This window comes from Octopus bimaculoides, chromosome 1, assembly GCF_001194135.2.
Source record: "Octopus bimaculoides isolate UCB-OBI-ISO-001 chromosome 1, ASM119413v2, whole genome shotgun sequence".
In the NCBI taxonomy this organism is placed as follows: domain Eukaryota; kingdom Metazoa; phylum Mollusca; class Cephalopoda; order Octopoda; family Octopodidae; genus Octopus; species Octopus bimaculoides.
The window spans coordinates 55413526-55424420 of NC_068981.1; positions in this window are offsets into that span (position 1 = coordinate 55413526).

Below are 10895 nucleotides of genomic sequence, written 5' to 3' on the forward strand. Positions count from 1 at the left end.
TATATACACACATACATACCGAGGGCATATATTCCAGGTGGGCTACGTGTGCTCTGCACACCCATTGAAAATGGCAAATTCATTATAAATATTAACCTTACTCGTTAATTGAATCACATATCTTAATGGAAAACTTTTGTTATATGGCTACTTGAAATTGATGGGTGTGGCAGCACACCCAATACATCAACCACCAATATGCGACTGATATATACATAACAGGCTTTCACACTGTTTCTGTGTACCAAATTCACTCATACAACATTGGTTGGTCTCTGGCTATAATAGAAGACACTTGCCCTAAGTGCTATGCAGTGGTACTGAACATGAAGCCATGTGGTTGCAAAGCGATCTTCTAAACCACCCAACCATATCTTCAAATAAAAAAAAAACACACACACTAGTAAAACGAAGAATTTTATTGGATAAGGAATAACAAAATAATAGGATATGAAACACATGGTCAGCTAATGAAACACATGGTGGGAAAAGCACAGAAATGTGAAAAGAAACAATAATAATCAAAGAATGTCTGCAACGAAAATAAATACAGCAAATAAAAGGAATAGAAGAAGATTTAACATTTTGAGTTGTATAGTCTATTGGAATCAAGTAAAAGTAATAAGAAATGAAAAAGAAAAAGAAGTTGAAACAAAACCATTTTTATGATATTGGTTTACATTGCAGGCTTGATGTAAAAATAAATTTACATGACAGGTTTCATTACAGTTTCTCTCAAACAAATTCCAAAGTATTGGTTGAATTGAGAGAAGATGCTTGCTCACAGTGCCATGCAGTAGGATGGGACTTGAAACTATGTGCTTGGGAAGTGGTCTTTTTGACCACAAATCCTAAAGCATTTTATTTGTTGCTCTGTCAATTCTACTGCACATTGCTGATACTTATTTTATCAGTATTAGATAAAAAAGAAAAAAAAATTCCTCTGAACACACAAGCTTTGATCATAGAATCCAAATGTTTCTAAAGGCAATGGTTTGCCACTGAACAATCATTTTATTATGCCATATCAAATTCTATAACAGTAAGCACAAAGAAGTGAAAAAGATTAAAGAATCAAAAAAAGTTGTTATATCTGTCTTGAGAGAACTCTCTTTACATATCTATACATACATATATGTGTGTTAAATTTCAAAGAAAAATTCTGTGTTTAATAGGCTTAAAGTTTCCTTCCTAAAATGCTGAATATAATTTCTTCAAAACTTTATGTAGAGCTGATTGAAGTTTACCACTCATTTATGCACCTGTCTCAGTTTGTTGTATCCTAAATTTAGCAACAAAATATAGTAATCTACTAAATTATACTTGAAATAATGAAAATACAAAAGTAGTTTTTTATAAATATTAAAAACTCCAATTGTAATCTTTTATTTCTTAATGATCTAATGTTTTTTTCCTTTTCAAATAGTATTGGTGTGGTAATCTCTAAAAGCAAATGTTGATGACAATAACAAAGATTCCAGAAGTAGGTGCATATCATAAGAATGAAAGAGAACGACTGCTTTAACTCTTTAGCATTTAAGCTGACCATATCTGGCCCATATATTTTACCTGATTTATGTTTAAACTGGCCAGATCTGACTTCTCACACCTATTGTACATTGTCATCCTAAAAATAAACAATCACATCATCAAAACCTCAAAGCTATGAGATAATGCATAATTAATTCAAGACAATGTGACTTAAAAAGCATATTTAATAGAGTAATCTGAAATGCGAAAAGGTTAATAGAAGTGGGCAATAAAACAGAGCGTAATAATAATAATAATAATAATAATAATAATAATAATAATAATAATAATAATAAATGACCTGATGCAGTACCAGGCAGTGACTTCCATGGCTTCTGATCTTAAGTGATTGGAAGTGTTATCATGTACATTGTTTTGTCTTGGTATAAAAGATGGGCTATAGCAAATATTCTGCTCAATACCACAGATTTGTTTGTCAGTTGTTTGACCTTAACTAGTTGAGCATGTCCCTTAATGGCTGACGATATGTGCATCTCCGATCTCAAGCAAAAGTAGCCGGGGAGCATCATAGCCATGTGTTGAGAGGAATTCTTTGAGATTTGGATAATCCACCTTTGGAAACATGGGTGTTTTGTTCTTCATCTTTAAACAATGCTTATTCAGGGACCTTTTGAGTGGGATGGGCTACTCGACCTGAAGAAAATTCTAACTGGGCCCCACCTCCAAGGTCATGCACCGTTTATCTTGATATGAGATAACTATGTCGTGCACATATGGTTGTGATGTATTGCCTGGTGTACCCTAATCAGATGGGTAGTCATGATGGATATACTGGGCTTTGTATATTTTACCCCAGTGTCACTTTGATGGCATGCACTGCTCTCTCACTCAATAATAATAATGATAATAATAATAATGATGATGATGATGATGATGATGATGATGATAAAAATGATTTCATTTATTTGCCACAAGAGCGAAAATAATGATGATGATAATAATAATCCTTTCTACTACAGGCACAAGGCCTAAAATTGTTGGGGAGAGGGCTCGTCAATTACATCAACTCCAGTGTTTCACTGGTATTTAATTTATCAACCCTGAAAGGATGAAAGGCAAAGTCAACCTTGGTGGAATTTGAACTCAGAATGTAAAGACAGACAAGACATCACTAAGCATTTTGCCTTGCATGCCAATGATTCTGCCAGCTTGCCACCTTAATAATAATAATAATAATAATAATAATAACCAAGTGTAAAGGGAATATTAATCCAGACTGACAGAAGAGTTTCTATTTATAAGAAGTTGACAAATGTATAAATATAAGCTATTCTTTAAGTCAAGGTAAAATACAAAACTAAACCTGAAACTTGTGGCTGAAATAAATGTCAGAAAAACCTGAAGATATTAATTAGTTATGCTAAATGTTCCAGACTGCATTCCTTCCTACTCTATAAACACTCAAGCCAATATTGTGTTCTCACATTAAAGGATATTACAGGTTTCATGTTCTGTGAATTATTTCCCCATATAACATCAGATAATCATTCTATTATTAAACATAGAAAATATTTCATGTATTTCATTACTCTATCTTTCCTACAACTGATACAGCTGTAATTTCATAATTTTATTAACTTTGCTAACTCTTCAGTGAAGAGTAACAGAGCTAAACAAAACCTTCAGTTCAGAGTAAGATAAGAGCAGAAGCAAAACATTGCAACTTGATTCTTGTTTTCCTCATTATTTCTTCATACAGATATTAGATATAGTGTTTTATTTGAGACTTTCTTTTAGTGTGTATTTTTCTTTATTTCACAATAAATTCATGTAGACATATTATTCTTCACCTGTAATTTCTTTAAAGATTACTGTAGAGTTTTACTACAGCACAACTATAAAACTCTTCTTCATCTCTTTTCACATCTAGGACATTAAATTTTACTTTCCCTCTTTGCATTTACGTGAAGACCCCACTCACTACTCATGCACCCTTAACAATACTCTACCATCTTATTTATATTGTGATTCGCCATACCTTGAGGATATGCCCTGGAACCTTGCCACCATCTCTCTCTCACTCACACGTACTCTTTTCTTTCTTGCACTTTCACACTCTCATTCTCTTCCACTCTCTTTCTCTCTCTCTCTCTCTCTCTCTCTCTCTCTCTCTCTCTCTCTCTCTCTCTCTCTCTCTCTCTCCCTCTCTCTCTCTCTCTCTCATGTTTTCTCCATCTAACTGGGTAACCATGTATCTCCTCTACAGCAAGACACCTGTTTCTGTCCCTCTGTCATACTCTAATCTCTCATCACTTGGCACAAGGCCACCTCCTGCAATGGTCCCTCTCATAAAGGATCTTTGCCTTGCAAGTTACTTGGTGACTCAGGCCGTGCTGGTACCACATAAAAAGGGTCCAGTTTACACTGTAAAGTGGTTGGCATTTGGAAGGGCATCCAGTAGTAAAAGCCATGCCAAAACAGACCTTGCCAGTGCTGGTACCATGTAAAAACCGCTATCCATTATGTAAGGTGGTTGGTGTTAGGAAGGGCATCCAGCTGTAAAACCATGACAAAACAGACAATGAAGCCTGGTGCAGTCTTCTGGCTTGACAGCTCCTGTCAAACCATCCAACACATGCCAGCATGGAAAACAAACGTTGATGATGATGATGATGATGAGGATGATGATGATGATGATGATGATAATGATGATGATGATGATGATGACCATAAAATGTATTGCACTGAAAGTAAAATTACAATGAAGATGGAGTACCTGCCATGTTTCAAATCACGTATAGTGAGCTTCATCATTACATCGTCACCATCTCCCCTACGTAGCAGCATGGATTGGAGAATTACTACTCCTCACAAATTCACTAAAATAGTGTATGTACAAGACTTTTCAATAATAATTTTTTGTTTTAATTAGTCTCATGAATAACAGAATGCATAGTTAGAAGATGTATGCATTGTTTACATTAAAAGTATTTCAAGAGTCATTTACTTCATTCTGGTTCTGATTACAGTTAAGAAACTCATAACCCAGTTCACCTAAATTTAACCAACTATTTTTACTATATTGTCCATACCAAATATGTTTCATTCATTTGTGTACACCATCTAAAGATTCTATTGTTAGCTTAATGCTTTACCATAGCTTACAAAATCATTAAAATACCTTGTAGAAAATTTTTGTGTTGGTAATTAGGCTGTTAGTGCCAGCAGTATATTTCTATGAATCTCTGGGTAAACACTTCCTTTTCAGTAATTGAGCACAAAATCCATGAACTTTATCAGCAGAATCAAACACAATTTGCATTACTTTTAAATATTTTAAACATACATTTTATATTAAGCAGAAAAGTTAAATGAAACCCATTTTTGGAAGCAAGGAAAAACTAAATATTTATGTGAAGCAGTTTCATAGAAATCAAAATTAAGACCATGAATTAATAAAAAAAATACATTTCAGTGCCACATAAAAAAGCACCCACTACACTCTGTGAAGTGATTGGCATTAGGAAGAGCATCAAGCCATAGAAGCCATGCTAAAGCAAAAACTGGAACTTGGTGCAGTTCTCTGACATGTCAGCTCTTGTTAAGCTGCCTGAGCCATACCAGCATGGAAAACATAGGTTAAACATTGAGGATGATGATGATGATGATGATGATGATGAATGCTATGACTTACATAATTTTTCGAGTTGATATTATAAGAACAAAACTGACAGAAGAGAAAAAGTGAGAAATGTTTATTTACAAGGGCTATTAAAAAGCAGTTCAGTGAATGTTAGTAGGGTACTAAACCTAAAAAAATCTTAGAAAATCAGGTCAGGTTTCTTATGAAGCTGATTTAGCTGTTCATGCAAAAATAGAGCTGTCATTATTGTATCATATGTAGCATGTTAATACATGAAATCGAGCCATTGAAAGCAACAAATTGACATAAAAGAAAAACCTTCAAATTGTTAAATGATCTCTTTCAAAATATTTTTCCTCTTCTTTTCTTTCAAGTAATATTGCCGGTCCATTTCAAGATTCCTTGCATTCAGTGTTGAGAATATGACAGAATGACAAAGACAACCCCTGCTGGATTTGAAATGTGAACATGAAGGAACATACCACAAGGCATTTTGTTTAGTATTGAACTCATTCGAACATCCACCACTCATAAGTTCATGTTAATCAGAGTATTAATAATTGTATGTTGTTGGGACAGGTGTAGCTGTGTGCTTAAGAAGCTCACTTTGCAACCACATAGGCTTGGGCTCAGTCCCACTGTGTGGTACCTTGGGCAAGCATCTTCTATCATAGCCTCAGGCCAACCAATGTTTTGCAAGTGTATTTGGTGGACAGAAACTGAGTAGAAACCCATTGTGCATGTATGTGTGTGTGTGTATGTGTGTGTGTTTGTGTGTGTGTGTATGTGTGTGTTTGTGTGTGTGTGTGTGTGTGTGTGTGTGTGTGTGTGATTGTGTGTGTATGTGTGTGCATTTGTATGTATCATCATCATCATTATCGTTTAACGTCTGCTTTCCATGCTAGCATGGGTTGGACGATTTGACTGAGGACTGGCGAACCAGAAGGCTGCACCAGGCTCCAATCTGATCTGGCAGAGTTTCTACAGCTGGATGCCCTTCCTAACGCCAACCACTCCGAGAGTGTAGTGGGTGCTTTTACGTGCCACTGGCACAATGGCCGGTCAGGTGGTACTGGCAACAGCCACACCCAAAATGGTGTTTTTTACGTGCCACCTGCACAGGAGCCAGTCCAGCAGCACTGGCAATGACCTCACTTGAATGTATTTTCACATGCCACTGGCACAAGTGCCAGTAAGGTGACGCTGGTAATGATCATGCTCAAATGGTGCTATTTACATGCCACTGGCATAGAAGCCAGGCAGCTGCTCTGGCAATGATCACGCTCGGATGGTGCTCTTAGCGTTCCACTGGCACAGGTGCCAGTCATCGAATTTGGTTCAATCACAATTTCGATTTCACTTGCCCCAACAGGTCTTCACAAGCAGAGTTTAGTGTCCAATGAAGGAGAGGTTGGCATGGGTGCCAGTCGTCGAATTTGGATCGATTTCATTTGCCTCAACAGGTCTTTGCAAGCAGAGTTTAGTGTCCAATGAAGGAAAGGTACGCATAACTGAAAGTCACCATCGAGTCAGATCCATCTCAAAGTGCCTGTGAATTATCGTTGTTGTTTGGTGTTAGCAAGCAAACAATATTGACTCACCTAATTCAAATCGGTAAAGTGAAAAATTGGATAAGTGGGTTCCACATAAACTCAATGAAGCCTGTGTTATGCTACTTTCACAAAAATGAATCATTTTTTAATCAAATTGTAACATGTAATGAGAAATGGAGCCAATACAACAACCATAAACGTTCAGCACAATGGCTGGACAAAGAGGAGCCACCAAAACACAGTCCAAAAAGCAAAATTCATCAAAAGAAGCTGATGGTGTGTGTTTGGTGGTCTAGTGCAGATGTGATCCATTATGATTTCATTAAACCTGGCTCATCAATCATGGCCGAAGTATACTGCAGCCAACTGGACCACATGATGCAGAAACTTACAAATAAAACAACCTAGATTAGTCAATACATCCACTCCTATTTTATTTCAAGTCAACGCCAGGCCACACATTGCAAAAATGACATTGGCGAAGCTACAGGAGTTGGAGTTGGAAGTTCTCCATCATCCACCATACTCACCTGATCTTGCTCCCACTGACTACTTCTTCTTCCAGAATTTGGATAACTTTTTGATAGGAAAAAAATTTAATTCCAACGATGCTGTAAAATAGGCCTTCCAAGATTTTATTGACTCTAGATTGCCAGGCTTTTACAGTTCCGGGCTGGACAAGCTACCGCTGAAATGACAAAAGTGTATTGACAATATGGGTGCATACTTTGATTAATAAAACTATTCCTTGTATTTATAAAACATTAGCAAACTTTTTTTTTTTCTACAAATTTCATACTTGATGACCTAATACTACAAAATGAAGGATATAAACCAGAAAGAGGAAATTATGTAGACCCTGTGTCACTGAGAAATCAAATTATGGTGTTAACAGAAAGGTAATACAGTATTAAGTCGTGATGGCTAATATATGAGATGGGTTTTTATTAAAACATGCAATCACAGATGCCATATTTCTTCCAAGACAGGTGAGATAGGTTTATGTTCAAAAGAAAATGACTCTATATTGTTTTTGTTGACCATAAGAAGGCTTCTAACAAGATCTAGCATGTCATAGTCTGGTGGGCACAGGGAATGTTAGATGGAGAGGAACTGCTTGCAGTTTAGGTTATGTTATTCTCTGAATTAAAATCTTCAAGAACTAATGCTGGAGTTCTGGACTAAATACCCCAGGAAAATTTATATGCTTATGTGTTGCTTTATCTACCAATATCCTTGAAGACAAGGAAAGCCTCTTGCCCATCAGGAATAAGAGGAGGAGGAAGAGGAAGAGGAGAGTATGGTAGTGGAATTAGTAGTGAAGGTGGAATTGGTGGTGACGGTAGAATCCGTATTAGCGATGGTGGTGATGATGGAAGCAATGGCATTGGCAATGATGTTGCTGCTGCTGCTGATGATGATGATGACATAATGATGACAATGACGACGATGATGATGATGGTGGTAGTGGTGGTGGTGGTGGTAACACAAACATAGACAAGTAGGTTTACATCTCTGCACTTACATACACAACTGAACATAAAATCTTGCATCAAACAAGCAGCTCATGTATTTTTAATTATTAACATTATTATTGCATAGCTGGATACCAAGATTGTTTTACTTATTTTCTTCTTTTTTTTTTCTTTTTCTTTTTTTAAGATTTTTTGTGTCAAGTTTTCTGACAATGACATCTGTTAATTCCCTTTAGGTCTCTCTTTAACTGCAGTTAAGTACCCAGGGAAAATATCAGATATGATTTTCCTGCCAGAATATGAATATTCCATTGTGAATGAGAGATGTTAACCGTCTCAATTAAGTAGATCATATGCAAAATGAAATGAAAGTAACTGTTATCATAACAGTTGAAATTTCTAGTAAAGTGCTAATGTCTTGAGAAACTATTTAATTCAGTCAAGTTTTCACACAACTAGCTTTCAGAGAATGATCTCTAAAATAATAAAACTAATAATATGTATCAAATATCAAATTGATGACATATGTTGTTCAAATGTTGCTTTATATATGTGTATATGATTGCATGTTTGAATGTGTGTGTGTGTTTGCATGCGTATGCATAGATATAAACACACACATACATATGTATACAAACACACATATATATATTACTATACTTCATGTATGTGCGGGGTGTATGTAAGTATTCATACAGACACACACATACACATGTACACACGCACAAACACACAGATGCAGATATAGCTATACACACAGGTGCACATGCATGCACATATAAATAGGTAAACATATATGATAGATGCATACACGTGTGTATGTGTGTGTGTGTGTGAATACGTACATACATACACACAAACATATGTAAAGTACAGTTAAGTCAGCTGTCACTTGCTAGCAAGTATGAGTTGATAACATATAGCATGCTTCTGCTAATTGTTTTAGGTGCCTATGTAGTCGCAAGCTCCTTCACCTTTAATTCAGTAAAACATCCAAGTTGTAACAGGTAGGGTACTTGGCTGGTGCTCATTGCAGCTGAGCTAGAGTGGAGAAATGTGAAATGAAATGCCTTGTTCAAGGATGCAATGCACCAACAGAAATTGAACACATAACCCTAAGATCATGAACCAAAAACTGTAGCAACTATGCCACTATGCATACACATACATACATACATACATACATACATACATACATACATACATACATACATAGAAGAAGAAGAAGAAGAAGAAGAAGAAGAAGAAGAAGAAGAAGAAGAAGAAGAAGAAGAAGAAGAAGAAGAAAAAGAAGAAGAAGAAGAAAACATTATAAAGTTACAGGAAGAGACAACATAGTTAAAATATTCATTTAAGTTATTGACTTTAAATGAGTAGGTGGTGGAGGAAAAGTTTGGTGCAATATTTCATATATCCAAATATTTTAAATATTTAAATATCATTTAAACACACACATTTATACATATCAACGCAATCAAACAGTTGTATTGATATAGTATATAAATAGTGTTTTAGTGGTTAAAATAGAAATACAACTTATCACCTAAGATTCAAACTGTATAGCTAATATTATATTAAGCTTTTAAACAAAGAATATTCTTAGCTTAATTCACTAAAATATGATTTTTTTAAAATTGACTTTTCTTAACACTAGCACCTAACTGTCAAAAATTAAACTGTTTGCTCTAATAATCAAATTATCATCTTTTGTCATCATTTTAACAGCTAATATTCTATGCAGGCATAGGCTGATTCAGTCTGCAGAGCAGCCTAATACACATTTTGCTGGGTACTTTCTGTTGTTGGTTTACATCCCTTGTTACCTAACAGATGTTATCCATTAGAAAATTCTTAAATTTGCCATAAATTAACATCACTCTTTTGAATTTGAAACAACAAAACAAAAAAAAAGGAAAAAATAAGATGTTGAAAATTATGTTAAAAAGCAACTCATGTGCTTTATTCACCCATTATTTATTTGAATAATGACCCCTCTCCCTGCTACATACACATCAGCTAATTCAATAAATACATTTCTTCTGTTCCAAAAGACAATTGTCAAATGATTATATTTTTTTTAACTGAAGCAACATTGTCATATATTAAGACTTTCATTCATGAGTATATTATAGCATTTAGCTAGGGACAATAAAGAAATCAAAAATGTACTGAGTGAATAAATAAACAGATAAATCAATAAACATGCTATTCACCCTTTTGTTACCATATTTTGCCTTTGTTTCAATTAATTTTGAAAATAATGGAGAATTTAGTAAAACAACTTTGTCTTTCTAAAGAAGCTGGTGTTTTGAACATTATTTAATGTGAAATTATAATAGAAGAATGTTATCACTTTAAAGAGGGAAATTTATATCAAAGAATCAACAACAACCTCAGGTTGATTGGTATCAAAAAGGTTAAAGAGAGGCAGTGAATTGACAGAATCATTAGAGGACCAAATACAACACATTAGGATATTTGTTCTGGCCTCTGAGTTCAAATTCCACCAAAGTCAACTTTGTCTTTCAACCCTCTGAGGTTGATAAATAATGTACCAATCAAGTAGTGGGGTTAATTTAACCATTTTTGATTGGAATTGGTTATGAACTGGTGGAGAATAAATGTCACTAAAAACCTGTTCTTATTAGACTAGGTCTTTGACAGAATCCACAAAGACAGGCACCAGCAGATTAAGCAACAACCCTAAATGCCTATATATATATATATATATAT